Source organism: Bombus terrestris, unplaced genomic scaffold (genome assembly GCF_910591885.1).
Source record: "Bombus terrestris unplaced genomic scaffold, iyBomTerr1.2, whole genome shotgun sequence".
NCBI classification, from domain to species: Eukaryota; Metazoa; Arthropoda; class Insecta; order Hymenoptera; family Apidae; genus Bombus; species Bombus terrestris.
The window spans coordinates 6,327,255-6,346,958 of NW_025963549.1; the positions used below are offsets into that span (position 1 = coordinate 6,327,255).

At 37.2% G+C, this 19,704-nt stretch overlaps 1 long non-coding RNA gene across 1 annotated transcript; it reads left to right on the forward strand.

Annotated features, from left to right (window-relative positions):
• The first annotated feature begins 406 nt into the window (after window positions 1–406).
• LOC125386960 lies at window positions 407–1,188 on the forward strand. The gene is made up of 2 exons (XR_007227562.1): window positions 407–592; window positions 1,079–1,188. It is a non-coding gene; the product is annotated as an uncharacterized LOC125386960 (long non-coding RNA).
• The last annotated feature ends 18,516 nt before the right edge of the window (window positions 1,189–19,704 follow it).

Consider the following 19,704-nt stretch of genomic DNA (forward strand, 5'->3'; position numbering starts at 1 on the left):
GTCATGATTTCATCAACCTTGTTTTAATGTAGATGAAAATGTTTAGTAGAAGAAGAAATATTTAGGAAGAAATTTTTAGAAGTGAAATATTTAGAAATTATTAGAAATATTTTAGAAGTGAAATATTTAGGAAGTGGTCAGATTAGGATCGAAGCTCCAAGATCACAAGTTGATACCATTTGATTATTATATGAATCATACGTATGAATTAATTATGTGTATAATATAAATATAACGTGTATTCTATAAATCGCTGGCACGAAACACGTGCTGCCTGTGATTTCCAAGATTCAAGCTGGAAGATGCAAATATTTTCTAACGCTCCTGTCAAACATTAGCGTCTTTTAGGCGTTCGTAACAAAATTCTAACTCTGGAAAGTTGCGTAAATACAATGCAGGGAAGCGATTAGCGCAATCTCGAATTCGTGACCGCCGTCCGCGATTTGAAAATCGTTTATCGAATATAACTTGTCCGAGAACCTGCTATAAATTGAAATTTCTATAGACAGAACTAAACAGTTACTTGTGGTCTGCCATTGAAGATCAGTTGGTTTCAAGCAACGTTCAACATTTTGTCATTGACACTTCACAGGTACGGTTCTAGTCATTATGACACTTAGAAACGAGACAGATTGCTTGAACGAATTGCATTCTGAAAGAGAAACTCCAAACCTAACGTACAAATACAAAGAATATCTATCGGTTGATAATCGAATCATCACGATATTTTTAATCATTTTCCGAGTATAAATTGGAGCGAGTTAAATTATCTCGCCTAGTGAACAGATCGAAGAATTTTGTACAATTCTCAATTTGTGTCCTCGTTTAATAAAACTGCAATTTTCAAAAATGTCATCGTATTTTTCTTAGAAGTAAATGGTATTATGTTTAAGATTGACCTGTCTTTCTTAGTTCTTAATTTTATGAATCGTTTCTATTTTTTAATGAATTCTATATGAACATAGATGTTTCCAACGTCATTTATCTAATTCGCTGTTTTATCTCGTGAGAGGTTTTCCACGCTTTTTCTCAATCCTGCTAAGGGACAATTAACAGAAATTGCGATTGCAACCAACAGGTGCGTGAATTTCCGGTAAGTACCATGAAGAGTTGGCTGATAAGTGGAACGCGCGCGATAAGACTTCTCTGCATCTTCCTTCTGGTGCAGTCGTTTTTGGTTACTTCGTCGAATTCTGAACCCGAAACGTGATGGCTGTAACCCCTGCGGTGGAATGCAGAATTTTACGTAGATGTAACATGGCGTTCAACCCAAAGTTTAGACCCAAATGGTGCAGAAAATTTTCAGTCTCTTAAAATTTATGATTCACATATCTTTGTTCTTGTTCTTCATTGCATTGACGTTGCAAGATTCAAAGGACGTTGATTACTAATTGGTCGATTATTAGCTCACTGATTTTCTGTATTCAGAATCCTGTTCTTTGTCAATTGAATTACAAAGAATGCAATAAACAAGATAACGCAAACATCGAATTTGTTATGATTTAGATATAAACTCTACTTAGAACATTTTTACAACTACGAAATTCAGTCTGCTGATTGACTTACAGATGAATGTGCTTGGAGTATACAATGTATTAAAAGCAACAAATATTTTGATACGATTGGGGTTAGGGTCCAACTATCTCGAAATATAGGACACAGAGTATGTGGAACGAGTTACAATTATACTAAGCCACGCAAACGTATCCATGACAGATCAAGAAGAATTTCAATATTTGAGCGTGTAATTTACTTCTTTTTACCATTTTGCTACCAGAAAGTCTGCTTAAGATCATCCAACGATTTCTGCGACTAATCGAAATCCACGGAAGTTTCATCAATTCCCTTTGTAGAGTTGACCAAACTATCGTCACAGTTAATCGTCTTTTCTCGCTTCACAGAAACGTAACGCGAGTGGATCTACGTGGAGCAGATGCGCAATGAAAGCGAAGGCACAGAGCGTTCAGAAGCTTCAGCGAACGAAATTAAAAGTAATTTTTCAGTCAAGAAATATATGAAGATCTTCGATCAAATGATCTTGCAGAATGCCAGATGAATTTTCCGCATTTGACAACGCTCATGATGTTCGAGAAAAGCGATGTAAACAGACTTTGCCACTTGGAGGAAACGTGACATATTGCGTGAATATACTGCGGCTCACATTAACATTAGGATACTCTTTGAACGGGAATAACTTTCTCATTATGGGACCAAACGACTTGAGTTTCTTCGAGAAGCTACAGTTAGTAGACTGAATGACGTTGAAAGAAGTTTTTGAAAGATCGCGACTGGTCCAAGCCGGGAAAAAATGGCGAAGGTCGCTTTTCACGTCTATTTTATCTGACTCTGTAATGAAAATTTTAACAATACGTTCTGTGGATTTATGTCTGCTATATACAGGTTAAAAATTTAATCGAAATCGTTTGGTGCGGAAGTGGGCAATCATCGAAAGATACAAAAATCTTTTAGATTTGTTAGAGGGAAAGGCGAAAAGTGGCGAGAAACTGCGATTCGCACAATTTTCCACCTTTTGCAGCTCGCTGCAACGTAATCCCAAAATTATTTTCTATTAAAGAGCGTTCGAATATTAATATGAGCCGCTGATTATCGCAAACAAACGATCAAGGTAATCGCGAATTTAAGACTCTTATACGAATTGAAAAATTGTTTACGAGCGATTGTTCCGCGTAGCTCGGATATATCGCGTTGGAAAACCACCTATAAATAGGAATTCGCCTAGGTTCAATCAAACAGTTGCTTGGAGCCTCAGAGAATCCTTAACTCTCACGCATCGGTAGGTATACGCTTAAACTGTAATTTCTCAGCTTTAATTCCATTCCTCATTACATTTCACGTGGTAGAAATGAATCAGATTATCACAATCTCGATTATTATCTTGTCCAAAAATTGAATATGAAACCTTGTCTTGTTTCATAAATGTAAAAAGAACAGAGATCCTTAGCCTCCCGACTATGGAAATCTCGTCACTCGAATTTCCAATTTCTTGAACGTAATTTTTCTCTCGCTTGTCGAACTCTAATTTTCAAAAACGTGGTTCTTTTCTCCCTACCAGTAAGTGGCATTACAGTGACATATTTAGGAACTGAAGCTAGTCTAATTGAAATTAATTTGTTGCCAACATCTTGTGGACATAGCGTGACAGACTAGGTGTCACTGAAAATAAAAATTCCAACATAGCTGTCATTAAAAAACAAAAACTACACTAAGGCTTCCGATACAGTTTCGTTTCCTCGTGTAACAGAATGCTTATACAGAAAATCCCTTAATTTTTAATTAACCGTAGCTTCTTCAATCTGATTATATTTCCATTGTACTAAGATATAATTAACAAAAATTGGAATTGCATCCAGCAGGTGAAACTAGTTGTAGAAAGCGCCATGAAGAACAAGCTGTTTAGTGCGACATGTATGGCCAGCATTCTATTTGCCATCCTTCTCATCCAATTTTCGATAACTTTATCGAATGCTGAACCTGTTGTGAGCGGCGTGGTGTCACAGGAGGACCGGATGGGCAAAGGCAACATTCCAGCTGCCAGATCCTTTAACAACGTGCCGAGGCCAACTACCACCACACCAAAATGTCCACCTGACCGTCCACAATTTCTTAGTGGACATTGCAGGGCAGTTTTTTAATTCGCGATTATCCAGTTAATAGATTTCTACGTTTCAAGATTCCGCGAAATCAATTACACTTTTTTTTTGCGTGGGGAGCGGAAAATGCTATTACGCATGCCCAGTGACCCGCATCACTGGGTTATGTGGGAGTCGGTCGGATGTCGTTGCCATACCCACTAAAAACCCCTCCTCCTTCTTCCTCCGCTTTGAGGGCAGACAACCCCGGTAAAACCTGTTGGTAGTCATCAGGGTTGTCCTTTCGTGCCCCGTTGTATCTACTTCTTCGGGCAGTTACTGCTCATGTCGTCTTCTCAGCCAGTTCAGAATACTGGGCTGATCTCCTTCTGCGGTTTTTCGTTGTTTCGAATTCTTGCCCTCATTGCTCCGCGTAGTTGTCGTTTCGCTCGTTCTCCTCCTTGCCTCTTCCCAGGCCCTCGCTGTCACCCTCCTGTAACACATGACGGTCTTGCAGAATTGCCTGAATTTATTCCAGCTCTCGTTCTTGGCGGTCACCGTGGCGATCAGATTGCCCACGTCTATCTTCCCGCCCAGAGCGTTCTCCAGCTCGATTCTTCAGTCAGTCCATTTCGGGCACGCGAAGAGAGCGTGCTCTGCATCGTCGTTCGTGTCTCCACAGTCGAGACAGTTGCTGTCGCTGTCCTTGCCAATCCTTTTCCTGTAGACACCGAAGCTCCCATGCCCGGTTTGCAGCTGCATGGTGTGGTGATCGATGTCCATCTTCTTTTTGGTAAATAGCAGCGCACTCGGTGTTAATTTCTTTGTGATATTCTCCTTTTTGTAGTTGTTCCACTCCTTCTGCCAGTCCTCTTGGGCCTTCTTGCGAATCGCCTCCAGTTCCTCCTTCAGCTTGCAGCCGTCATCCGTGCCAATCCTGGACCCATGGATCTTGTTCCTCTGGTAAGTCTCTCCGAGCATCTTTATCTTTATGTAAATCGGGAGACTCCCGGTCAACACGCAAAGTGCCGCGTGAGAGACGGTACGGTATGCCGTCGTTGTTATGCACAGGGCCGTTCGTTGTGCTTGTTTCAGCTTTTTCCTGTTCTTATCGGTATTCGCTGCTCTAGCCCACACCGGTGCTCCGTAAGTTACGATGGACTCCCACACATTGTAGTAGAGCCTACGAGCCAAGCTGGGCGGCCCGTTGATGTTGGGTAGTATTCCCCTAAGGGCTCCTATTAACTTGTCGGCTCTATTGCACACCATCTCGATATGCGCACCGAACCTCCGACTGGAGTCGATGACGACTCCGAGATACCTGATGCGATCGACCGTTCCAATGTCCGAGGAGCCCAACCTGAGTTTCACCACTCTCGGCACTCGCAAACTTGTGATGAGCAAGACTTCCGTCTTTTCTCTCGCCAGAGTGAGTCCGACACTCGTGCACCAATCGTTGGCGATCCTTAGCATCGTGTTGACCTTGGCGGAGGCCTCTTCGTTCCTCCCGACGGAACATGTGATGGCCAGGTCATCCGCGAAGGCGGTTGCTCTGACCATTGGCATGTTGTCGAGTCTCTCGAGCAACCGGTCGTACGCCAAGTTCCACAGTAATGGTCCGAGGATGGATCCCTGCGGAACTCCCGCTGCCACCTCGTGCTCCACCGTGCCATGCTGGTTGCTCACGATGATCTTCCTTCCAGCTAGGTAACTGCCGATTAGCCTTTTGACCTTCCATGGCAGCTTCCTCTTGTCAAATTCCTCGTATATGCTCTTCCAGCTGAGCGAATTGAAGGCATTGCTAATGTCCAGGGTGATCATCACGCATGTTACGTTCTTCTGTTTGCAGATGTTGGCAAACTTCATCACCTGCGTGATGGCATCTACCGTACTCCTCTTCTTTCTGAAGCCATATTGCCTCCGATGGAACGGGTCCATTCCGATGCATCTCTCGATGATCTTCTTAAAGCATTTTTCCCAGATCTTGCTCATGGTTGGGAGTATGCTTATCGGCCGGTACGCGTTAGGGAGACTGGGATCCTTTCCCGGTTTCCTTAGCAGTATTACTCTGGCCGTCTTCCAGCAGTCTGGGATCCTTCCTGATTCGGTGATGCCGTTGAACGCCCTTGTCACGTGCTCGCTCCTGCGACTCGCTATCAGCTTCGTGATCTCGACCGACACGCCATCGACTCCTGCAGCCTTCTTGGATTTCATTCTTCCGGCGGCATCGACGACATCGCCTTCGCCGATGGCGACGCTGAGGCTGATATCTCCTTCCTCTTCGGTCTCTGCCTCTTCGCGGCCCACATAATGGGGGGGGGGGGGTCCGTGTCCCAAGGTGAATAGCCTCTGTAGGACTGCCTTCACCATGTCGATCGGCATGTCGTTGGTTGGTCCCTTGCTTTTACATCTCTTCATGACCGTGCGATAGGGTTTGCCCCAAGGGTCGCTCTCCAGTATCTTGCAGTATTCTGCCCAAGCTGTTTGTTTGCTGCGGGCGATCTCCTTTTTTAACTGCCTTCGGATCTCCTTGTAGGCGTTGACGAGGGGCTCGGTGTTGCCGGCCTTCTTTTTCCATTCTCTCGTCACCTTCCTGAGCGCTTTGTGCGTCTGCGCTCTAAGTTCCGCGATCGTCGGGTTCCACCAGTAGTTCGCGTACTTGCGGCACGTCGCACAGTTCGACTTCCTTAGCATCCCTTCGCACGTACCTTCGATGCTCTTTTGCAAGGGCTCGGCCCCATCCGCTCCGATAGCCGCGTTGAGGTCCTCCTTCTTCAATGGGTCGTCGAATCTGCTCAGGAACTCCTCCGGCGACATGTCCTTTGTCACGTACCTGTAGAACTTCGATACGGTCCGAGTCTTCCTCGCCTTAAACCTGTGGAGCACGTACAGATGATCCGAGGCCGAGTATTTGTCCAAGACCGCGCTTCCGGCGTGTATCTCGCTGACCTTGTTAGATACGCTTATTTTGTCGGGGAAGCTCATCTTCCCGTTCATGAAGAAGGTGTACTTTTCCTTGAGCCTCACTGGAAACACCCGGTGGCCGCTTAGTGCCTCCATTAAGACTCTCCCTCTCTTGTCTGTGGTCACGACGACCTTGTCGTGTCTTCTAGCAGCGCTCTTCGTCATAGTTGACAGCGGGTCTATGTACTTGGAGTATGCTAGTTTACTTATGTTGGGCGAACAGTATCCGCTGAAGCAGAAGACGTTGCCGACGCGGACGCCCACTATCCCGTCGCTCTTGACCTCTGTTGTTTCATCAGGCAGTTTGCCATTGAGGAGTGTGACCCATATCGAGCCGTCTCCTTTGGTGTCATTAAACCAGTGCAGTAGCTGCCTGTTCGGCTCGGATATTATTATTAAATCCGGCCTAAGTTCGATCGCGCTATGGTGCATCATGTCCTGCGCCAGCTTGCATCTGTTGAGGTTTATCTGCAGTATCCTCATTTATTCGCTTTCAACGGCCTTCTATATTCTGGACAAGCCAGGGATCCGGTTACGTGGTCAAATTTCACTCCTTTCTCCTTGCTGCAGATGGAGCAGCAGGGTGCGTTGACGCAGGCAGCTATCGTGTGGTCTTTGGCTCCACACTTCCTGCAAATCTCCTTTCCAGGACTTATCGCCGTGCATTTGTTCGCGATATGCCCGAACATGTGACATCTGAAGCACTTTACCACATTGGGTAGTGCCTTTATCGAGGCTATCGTCAAGCCGGTTCTGATCTTCCGGCTCGCCCCTCTTTGGCCAGATAGGCTTTCGGCATCGTCACTATTGCCGATTGGGTGCCCCACGGCGCCATTCTTAGGGTTTTTACTTCGACCTCGGTGATGTCGCTTATGCATAGTTGCATTACTATCCCCCTGGCTAGTTCTTCCTTGCCTACGAGCGGGTCTATATCCCTGATCTCCGGAGGTCTTGTCGCGCATTGGTAGCGCTCTCACCTTTGCCTTTTAGCGCCGTTTTCATATCCGCCGCGGTCTTTTTGGCGTTGCTACCTGCTTTCAGCTCGATCAGAATGTCTCCTGTTCTGGTCCTTCTAATTCCGCAGCTCTCTTTTAGGGTCTCCCTTGCCCCCATCAAGTCTTTGTAGACCTGGATCCACTCCTTGTCTTGTCCTACTTTGACGAGGGTGGCTTCGGGTCTGTTACGTACACTCTCCGGTCCCTCCGGCCTCTTTGGCTTGTCCAATGCCGCCCTTCCTGCGTTCGCCTTCCTGACCACCGTCGGGGTGTCCGTTCTTTTTCCTCTCCTTCCGCGGACAGGGATCCAGTCATCCTTTACGTCGCTGTCCGTGCAGTCCGTAGTCGCTTTTGCCGAGCTGTTGCCGGCACAGGCTCCTGCGTAGGAGGCCTCCACGGTCGTTGGTCTCTTTCTCTTGGTGTCTCCTTTCCCTTCGATGGGCGATATCTCCTTCCTTTTTCCTTCCTTCTCCTCACTCCACCCCGGAGGGGTGGTCATCCTGGTGGCCGTGACTATCCTAGCGTTCCTCTTGAGCCTGATCTCGTCCAACATAGAGTGGAGCTTGATCGCTTTTTTACTGATAGCGTCCCTCCTTTTCTTGATGTCGGTATCCTTCTTGCTCATGAGGTAGAGTCTGCTACCTATGCATTGGATTTCGCGGAACACTTCTGTGATGATTTCCGTCATCGCCTTCCATTCGCTCATTTTATATATATATACATATATATATGTCGGAGATGAAAGAGCACCGGAGCCTTCTCCTCGGAACTTTGGGAAGACACCTAGTACTGTAATTTAGATTTCACCATAGCTGTATTAAGAAAACCGTTGTCATTCGATCCGACTGTACTTATTCGAGATTTATGATAGTGAGCTCGGGCTCGAGGCGACGACCAGTCGCCAAACGTAGCCGCGGTCAAGGGGATGAACGTTTTGTTTAATCAAGGCAGGAAGTAACTCTATAACTCTCCTTAAAAGAAATGTTTGGGACAGGGTGCGATGGTAAATGTCTCAATGGTTTCTGTCCCGTGGCTCGCCACACGCAGACTATGCTTCGAGTAAGACGATTGCCAGATGTTGATGCGTCTCCACGGTACATGTTCGGCTAGCCCGAGGACCCGCTATAAATCTTAAGATCTATTTAACGAAAGTCCTTCAAACCGACAAACAGCCCTTGTTCTAGCTACGGGAAAATTGGGGAAGTATATTCTTCTCACGAACGACGCGACCCGATGGCGACTTTCTCTTAAGGGCGGCTAGCACCCTTCCCCAACCACCAACATGGAAATTGACCAATTAACAGTAACTCCAATTTCCCTCACTTTCCGAATGAAGACTTTCCTCCACGAATCCGATGATCTCGTGCCCTTAGACACACCCATCATAGTTCTCCTCGACAGCGTCACCGTGATGGAGAGACACTCTTTCGTGCGATCTTAACGGCGATACAAGTAATTCTCCGGTACGGAGTGCTCGTTCTGTGGCAATCGGAATATAACTTAGACGTCCACGAAATATACACGTTCGACATCCCGTTGACCGCGGATTCGTTACCGGACCCGAGGCCATTGTCATAGCGCCGCGAGCATCTAACATTGTGATTAATTACCAACGCTGTAATACCACTCTCTTGTGCCAATAAACTCTACCATTGTTACTCCGCATCGATGGCCAATATCAACGAAGATTCATCGAACACCTCCACCCCCAATCCTATCGATACCCCGACATATATAATAAATAATATACATATATATATATATATATTTATATGTATGTACGAAATGGATGTCCTTCGACGTAGCCGGTCGTCGTATAATCACACTGTATCCTTCCGAGTGTATGCGATTCGTATCCTAATAAACTTGCCGATGTCGTCGTAAAATCGCCAATCGTATGACTGATGTCCGGATATTTCTAAAACTCGCAATGTCACTATCACTGTTCGACGCGGGGAGTTTTAACTGGCCCTCCACGGAGGCGCTCTCCACCACTCCTTGGTTACCCAGGTAGCCCGCACGGTGGCGCTTCGGTCGCGCGACTCAAGATGGCCTCCGCTCTGTCCCTAACCTCACTTTTCACACACAGCACTTTCTATCGTTTCACTCGCTTTTATACCAGCGAGCTCCACTATTCCTTGTATTCTCACTCATTCCGGAGCACTAGAACTTCACTTTCGTGCACTTTTCCGCCCGAATTCTTTAATTAACCCAGATATTTCGGTTATGCCTACAGAGCGACGTGCACGTGTCCGTTCTGCTTGCCGCCATCGTTCCGAAATCAATTACACTTGTCTCTGTCTCTGTTTGCCTTTCGCCGCTTCGTGAATGATATGCAGTGAACGTTACTGACTTGCTTATTGATTGTGCATATTTATGTAGTAGTATATATATATATATATATATATATATATATATATATATATATGTAGTCTGTAATAAAGGGAGTAAAGCTTGCATTTAACGTGTCATGATTTATCAACCTATTTATTTTACTTCTTTTATTTACCTGTTCATTTTATTAACCTGTTTAAATATACCAGGTATGTAAATATGAAACCGGAATTTTTGTATAGAAAATACACGTTTATTGTATGAAAATGATTAAAAATGTTTTATTCGAAGTATTGCCCATCGCTAGCAATACATTTTTCCCACCTGTCTGGCAATTGGTGGATGCCACGCCAAAAAAACTGTTGCTCTTTTGAGGCAAACCAGTCATCCACCCATTTTCGTACATTTTCGTAAGAAGTGAAGTGCTGGTCAGAAAGTGCGTGTCCCATCGATGCAAATAAATAGTAAGCGGACGGAGCCAAGTCTGGTGAGTAAGCCGCGTGCGAAAGTATTTCCCAACTGAATGCTTCCATCGTTTCCTAGACCGGTTAGGCTGTATGTGATGGTGCATTATCATGAAGCAAAATTACTTTGTGTTGCCTTTTTTGATACTCTGGTCGTTTTTCACGCGAACCTTGATTCAAATCGATCATTTGTTGTCGGTGGTGCTCAGTATTAGCGGTTTCGCCAGGTTTTAACAGCTCATAATAGATCACACCCTTCTGATCCACGTTCTTCGTTCCTCGCGTCAAAATTGCCACTTCTGAATTTTTTAAACCACTCAAAGCACTGTGATTTACCAAGAGCATGCTCACCGTAAGCTTCGACAAGCATTCGATGCGATTCTACGGCAGTTATCTTCAAATGATAACAGAGAATCAATGCTGTCCGTAAATCGTAGTTTCCAGGCACAAAATTCGACATGTTCAACGCTATTACAAACTATGCTGTTGTATGAAACTTGTATTGTTCTAAGTCGAAAATGTTTGGCAGATGTCAACAAAGACTTTGGCATCAATGGCGCAGTTTGGTGATAACTACATTATCAGCTAGGGCCATCTATAGGCAAATTCAGGTTTCATACTTACAGACCTGATACAGGGAAGTATTTAAAAAAGCAACGAGAGAATATTTATGGTCGTACGATTGAATGATCAAGTGGGACCACAAGCTGGTACGTAATTGTTGAGGTTATTAGATGTATAAAGGGAGAAATGCGTGGATAAATTGCTAAGTAGAAAATATATTTTAATACAGAAGCGTAAGTACGAGTAGAAATATAATTTGAGCTGGTCCAGATCCGCTAACAGTGTTACCCTATGACTGAAAACCCTGAAACTGACACGTAAAATTAAGGCTTAGGTTTTAAAGACAAGAAGGTCTACCTGGAAAATATTCATGACAACATATGGAACGATGCTTGAGACTAACAGGCGAGAGACTAAAACTGTCCTATTGTAACTGTAGGAATTTCTCCTTATATATACGCATTCTTGGACACGTTATATCCAAATTACGCGAAGCGGTCGCTGATAAGTGATTTTCAAATCGCGGACAGCGGTCACGATTTCGAGATTGTCTTAATCGTTTCCTTGTAATGTATTTACGCATCTTGCCAGAGTTAGAATTTTGTTACGAACGCTACATAAAAGAGGTAAATGTTTGACAGAAAGGTTAAAAAATATTTGGTTCAAAAAGGTTAAAAAATAATATGACTTTAAAGACATTAGACATATAGCGTTATACGTTATATCGTGATAGCATATAACGTTGTACGTTATATCGTATTACTACATAACGTCATGGGTTATATCGTAATAGTATATAACGTTATACGTTATATCACGTTATAGGTTAAATGTTAATACTACATAATGTCATACGATATATCGTAATAGCATATAACGTTATCCGTTATATCGTAATACTATATAACGTTTTACGTTATATCGTAATAGTATATAACGTTATACGTTATATCGTTATCGTATATAACGTTATACGTTATATCGATATAGTATATAACGTTAAACGTTATATCGTAATACTACATAAAGTCATACGTTATAACGTTATAGCATATAACGTTATACGGTATATCGTAATACTACATAACGTCATACGTTATATCGTAATAGTATATAACGTTATAAGTTATATCGTAATAGTATATAACGTTATACGGTATATCGTAATAGTATACAACGTTATACGTTATATCGTTATCGTATATAACGTTATAAGCTATATCGTAATAGTATATAACGTTACACGCTATATCGTAATACTATATAACGTTATACGCTGTAACGTAATACTATATAACGTTATAAGCTGTAACGTAATAGTATATAACGTTATAAGTTATATTGTAATAGTATATAACGTTATACGTTATATCGTAATAGTATACAACGTTATACGCTATATCGTAATAGTATATAACGTTACACGCTATATCGTAATACTATATAACGTTATACGCTATAACGTAATACTATATAATGTTATACGCTGTAACGTAATAGTATATAACGTTATAAGTTATATCGTAATACTACATAACGTCATACGATATATCGTAATAGCATATAACGTTATCCGTTATATCGTAATACTATATAACGTTTTACGTTATATCGTAATAGTATATAACGTTATAAGTTATATTGTAATAGTATACAACGTTATGCGTTATAACGTAATCGTTTATAACGTAATACGTTATAACGTAATAGTATATAACGTTATACGCTATGTCATAATACTAAATAACGTTATACGCTATAACGTAATAGTATATAACGTTATACGCTATATCGTAATACTAAATAACGTCATATTCTATAACGTAACAGTAGATAACGTTATACGCTATATCGTAATAGTATTTAACGTTATATGTTATATCTCAATAGTATATAACGTTATACGCTATAACGTAATAGTATATAACGTTATAGGCTATATCGTAATACTAAATAATGTTATACGCTATACCGTAATAGTATATAACGTTATACGCTATATCGTAATATTAAATAAAGTCATACGCTATAACGTAACAGTAGATAACGTTATACGCTATATCGTAATAGTATTTAACGTTATATGTTATATCTCAATAGTATATAACGTTATACGCTATAACGTAATAGTATATAACGTTATACGCTATATCGTAATACTAAATAACATCATACGCTATAAAGTAACAGTAGATAACGTTATACGTTATATCTCAATAGTGTATAACGTTATACGCTATATCGTAATAGTATATAACGATATACGCTATCACGTAATAGTATATAACATTATACGTTATATCGTAGTAGTATATAACGTTACGCGTTATATCTCAATAGTATATAACGTTATAGCCTATATCGTAATACTATATAACGTCATACGCTATAACGTAATAGAATATAACGTTATACGTTATATCGTAGTAGTATATAACGTTATAGGTTATATTGTAATAGTATATAACGTTATACGATGTATCGTAATATTATATAACGTTATACGGCATATCTTAATAGTATGTAACGTTATACGTTATAACGTAATAGTATATAACGTTAGAGGCTATATCGTAATACTAAATAATGTTATACGCTATAACGTAATAGTATATAACGTTATACGCTATATCGTAATATTAAATAAAGTCATACGCTATAACGTAACAGTAGATAACGTTATACGCTATATCGTAATAGTATTTAACGTTATATGTTATATCTCAATAGTATATAACGTTATACGTTATATAGTGTTACTATATAACGTTATACGTTATATCTCAATAGTAGATAACGTTATACGCTATATCGTAATAGTATATAACGTTATACCCTATAACGTAATAGAATATAACGTTATACGTAATATCGCCATAGTATATAACGTTGTACGTTATATGGTAGCGGCATATGGTGTTATACGTTATATCGTCATGATACATAATGTTATACGGTGTATCGTAATAGTATATAACGTTATGCGTTATAACGTAATCGTTTATAACGTAATACGTTATAACGTAATAGTATATAACGTTATACGCTATGTCATAATACTAAATAACGTTATACGCTATAACGTAATAGTATATAACGTTATACGTTATATCGCCATAGTATATAACGTTGTACGATATATGGTAACAGTATATGATGCTATACGTTATATCGTCATGGTACACAACGTTAATCGTCATATCTCAATAGTATATAACATTATACCCTATATCGTAATACTATATAACGTTATGCGTTATAAGGTAATAGTTTATAACGTAATACGTTATAACGTAATAGTATATAACGTTATACGCTATGTCATAATACTAAATAACGTTATACGCTATATCGTAATACTATATAACGTTATACATTATAACGTAATAGTATATAACTTTACTCGCTATAACGTATTATTATATAACGTTATATGTTTTATCTTAATAGTATATAACGTTATAGCCTATAGCATAATACTAGTTAACGTTATACGCTATAACGTAATAGTATATAACGTTATACGCTATATCGTAATACTATATAACGTTATACGCTATAACGTAATAGTATATAACATTGTACGTGATATCGTAGTAGTATATAACTTTATACGTTATATCTCAATAGTATATAACGTTATACGTTATATAGTGGCACTATATAACGTTATACGTCATATCTCAATAGTAGATAACGTTATACGCTATATCGTAATAGTATATAACGTAATACTCTATAACGTAATAGAAAATAACGTTATACGTAATATCGCCATAATATATAACGTTGTACGTTATATGGTAGCGGTATATGATGTTATGCGTTATATCGTCATGATACATAATGTTATACGGTGTATCGTAATAGGATATAACTTATACGTTAGATCGTAATAGTATATAACGTTATACGATGTATCGTAATAGTATATAACGTTATACGCTATGTCGTGATACTAAATAACGTTATACGCTATAACGTATTAGTACATAACGTTATACGCTATATCTAAATACTATATAACGTTATACGTTATATCGTAATAGTATATAACGTTACACGCTATAACGTATTAGTATACAACGTCATACGCTATAACGTAATAGTATATAACGTTATACGCTATATCGTATTAGTATATAACGTTATACGATGTATCGTAATAGTATGTAACGTTATACGTTATATCGTAATATTATATAACGTTATACGATTTATCGAAAGCGTATATAACGTTACACGCTTTAACGTATTAGTATATGATGTTATACGTTTTATCTCAATAGCATATAACGTTATACCCTATATCGTAATACCATATAACGTTATACGCTATAGCGTAATAGTATATAACGTTATACACTATATCGTAATACTAAATAAAGTTATACACTTTAACGTAATAGTATATAATGTTATATCATAATAGTATATAACTATGTACGTTCTATCGTAATAGTATATAAAGTTATACGTTATATCTCAATAGTATATAACGTTATCCCCAAATCGTAATACTATATAACGTTATACGCTATAACGTAGTAGTATATAACATTATACCCTATATCGTAATAGTATATAACGTTATACGCTATATCCTAATACTATATAACGTTATGCGCTATAACATAATAGTATATACCGTTATACGCTATATCGTAATGCCATATAACGTTATACCCTATATCGTAATACTATATAACGTTAAACGCTATAACGTAATAGTATATAACGTTACTCTCTATAACGTATTATTATATAACGTTATATGTTTTATCTTAATAGTATATAACGTTATAGCCTATATCATAATACTAGTTAACTTTATACGCTATAACGTAATAGTATATAACGTTATACGCTATATCGTAATATTAAATAAAGTCATACGCTATAACGTAACAGTAGATAACGTTATACGCTATATCCTAATAGTATTTAACGTTATATGTTATATCTCAATAGTATCGAACGTTATACGCTATAACGTAACAGTATATAACGTTACACGCTATAACGTATTAGTATATAATGTTATACGTTTTATCTCAATAGTATATAACGTCATACGCTATAACGTAATAGTATATAACGTTATACGCTATATCGTAATACTAAATAACGTTATACGCTATAACGTAATACTATATAACGTTATACGTTATATCGCCATAGTATATAACGTTATACGCTACATCGTAATACTATATAACGTTATAGATTATAACGTAATAGTATATAACGTTACTCGCAATAACGTATTATTATATAACGTTATATGTTTTATCTTAATAGTATATAACGTTATAGCCTATATCATAATACTAGTTAACGTCATACTCTATAACGTAACAGTAGATAACGTTATACGCTATATCGTAATAGTATTTTACATTATATGTTATACCTCAATAGTATATAGCGTTATACGCTATAAGGTAATAGTATATAACGTTATACGCTATATCGTAATACTAAATAACGTTATACGCTATAACGTAATAGTATATAACGTTATACGCTATATCGTAGTAGTATATAACGTTATACATTATAACGTAATAGTATATAACGTTACTCGCTATAACGTATTATTATATAACGTTATATGTTTTATCTTAATAGTATATAACGTTATACGCTATATCGTAATACTAAATAACGTTATACGCTATAACGTAATAGTATATAACGTTATACGCTATATCGTAATATTAAATAAAGTCATACGCTATAACGTAACAGTAGATAACGTTATACGCTATATCGTAATAGTATTTAACGTTATGTGTTATATCTCAATAGTATATAACGTTATACGCTATAACATAATAGTATATATCGTTATACGCTATATCGTAATACTAAATAACGTCATACGCTATAAAGTAACAGTAGATAACCTTATACGCTATATCGTAATAGTATTTAACGTTATATGTTATATCTCAATAGTATATAACGATATACGCTATAACGTAATAGTATATAACATTATACGTTATATCGTAGTAGTATATAACGTTACACGTTATATCTCAATAGTATATAACGTTATAGCATATATCGTAATACTATATAACGTTATACGCTATAACGTAATAGAATATAACGTTATACGTTATATCGTAATAGTATATAACGTTTAGGTTATATTGTAATAGTATATAACGTTATACGATGTATCGTAATATTATATAACGTTATACGGCATATCTCAATAGTATGTAACGTTATACGTTATAATGTAATAGAATATAACGTTATATCATAATAGTATATAACGTTATACGTTATATCGTAGTACTATATAACGTTAAACGCTATAACGTAATAGTATATAACGTTATACGCTATGTCATAATACTAAATAACGTTATACGCTATAACGTAACAGTATATAACGTTATACGCTATAACGTATTAGTATGCAACGTCATACGCTATAGCGTAATAGTATATAACGTTAGACGCCCTATCGTAATAGTATATAACGTTATACGATGTATCGTAATAGTATATAACGTTATACGCTATATCGTAATACTATATAACGTTATACATTATAACGTAATACTATATAACGTTATACATTATAACGTAATAGTATATAACGTTACTCGCAATAACGTATTATTATATAACGTTATATGTTTTACCTTAATAGTATATAACCTTATAGCCTATATCATAATACTAGTTAACGTTATACGCTATAACGTAATAGTATATAACGTTATACGCTATATCGTAATACTATATAACGTTATACGCTATAACGTAATAGTATATAACATTGTTCGCTATATCGTAGTGGTATATAACTTTATACGTTATATCTCAATAGTATATAACGTTATACGCTATATCCTAATAGTATATAACGTTATACTCTATAACGTAATAGTATATAACGTTATACGCTATGTCATAATACTAAATAACGTTATACGCTATATCGTAATAGTATTTAACGTTATATGTTATATCTCAATAGTATATAACGTCATACGCTATATCGTAATAGTATTTAACGTTATATGTTATATCTCAATAGTATATAACGTTATACGCTATAAGGTAATAGTATATAACGTTATACGCTATATCGTAATACTAAATAACATCATACGCTATAAAGTAACAGTAGATAACGTTATACGTTATATCTCAATAGTGTATAACGTTATACGCTATATCGTAATAGTATATAACGGTATACTCTATCACGTAATAGTATATAACATTATACGTTATATCGTAGTAGTATATAACGTTACGCGTTATATCTCAATAGTATATAACGTTATAGCCTATATCGTAATACTATATAACGTTATACGCTATAACGTAATAGAATATAACGTTATACGTTATATCGTAATAGTCTATAACGTTATAGGTTATATTGTAATAGTATATAGCGTTATAAGATGTATCGTAATATTATATAACGTTATACGGCATATCTCAATAGTATGTAACGTTATACGTTATAACGTAATAGTATATAACGTTATACGCTATATCGTAATACTAAATAACGTCATACTCTATAACGTAACAGTAGATAACGTTATACGCTATATCGTAATAGTATTTAACGTTACATGTTATATCTCAATAGTATATAACGTTATACGCTATAACGTAATAATATATAACGTTATACGCTATATCGTAATACTAAATAACATCATACGCTATAAAGTCACAGTAGATAACGTTATACGCTATATCGTAATAGTATTTAACGTTATATGTTATATCTCAATAGTATATAACGATATACGCTATAACGTAATAGTATATAACATTATACGTTATATCGTAGTAGTATATAACGTTACACGTTATATCTCAATAGTATATAACTTTATAGCCTATATCGTAATACTATATAACGTTACACGCTATAACGTAATAGAATATAACGTTATACGTTATATCGTAATAGTATATAACGTTATAGGTTATATTGTAATAGTATATAGCGTTATAAGATGTATCGTAATATTATATAACGTTATACGGCATATCTCAATAGTATGTAACGTTATGCGTTATAACGTAATAGTATATAACGTTATACGCTATAACGTATTAGTACATAACGTTATACGTTATATCGTAATAGTATATAACCTTACACGCTATAACGTATTAGTATACAACGTCATACGCTATAACGTAATAGTATATAACGTTATACGCTATATCGTATTAGTATATAACGTTATACGATGTATCGTAATAGTATTTAACCTTATACGTTATATCGTAATAGTATATAACGTTACACGCTATAACGAATTAGTATACAACGTCATACGCTATAACGTAATAGTATATAACGTTATACGCTATATCGTATTAGTATATAACGTTATACGCTATATCGTAATAGTATTTAAACTTATACGTTATATCGTAATAGTATATAACGTTATACGATGTATCGTAATAGTATATAACGTTATGCGTTATAACGTAATAGTTTATAACGTTATACGTTATAACGTAATAGTATATAACGTTATACGCTATATCGTAATACTAAATGAAGTTATACACTATAACGTAATAGTATATAATGTTAAATCATAATAGTATATAACTATGTACGTTCTATCGTAGTAGTGTATAAAGTTATATGTTATATCTCAATGGTATATAAGGTTATCCCCAAATCGTAATACTATATAACGTTATACGCTGTAACGTAGTAATATATAACGTTATACCCTATATCGTAATAGTATATAACGTTATAGCCTATATCATAAT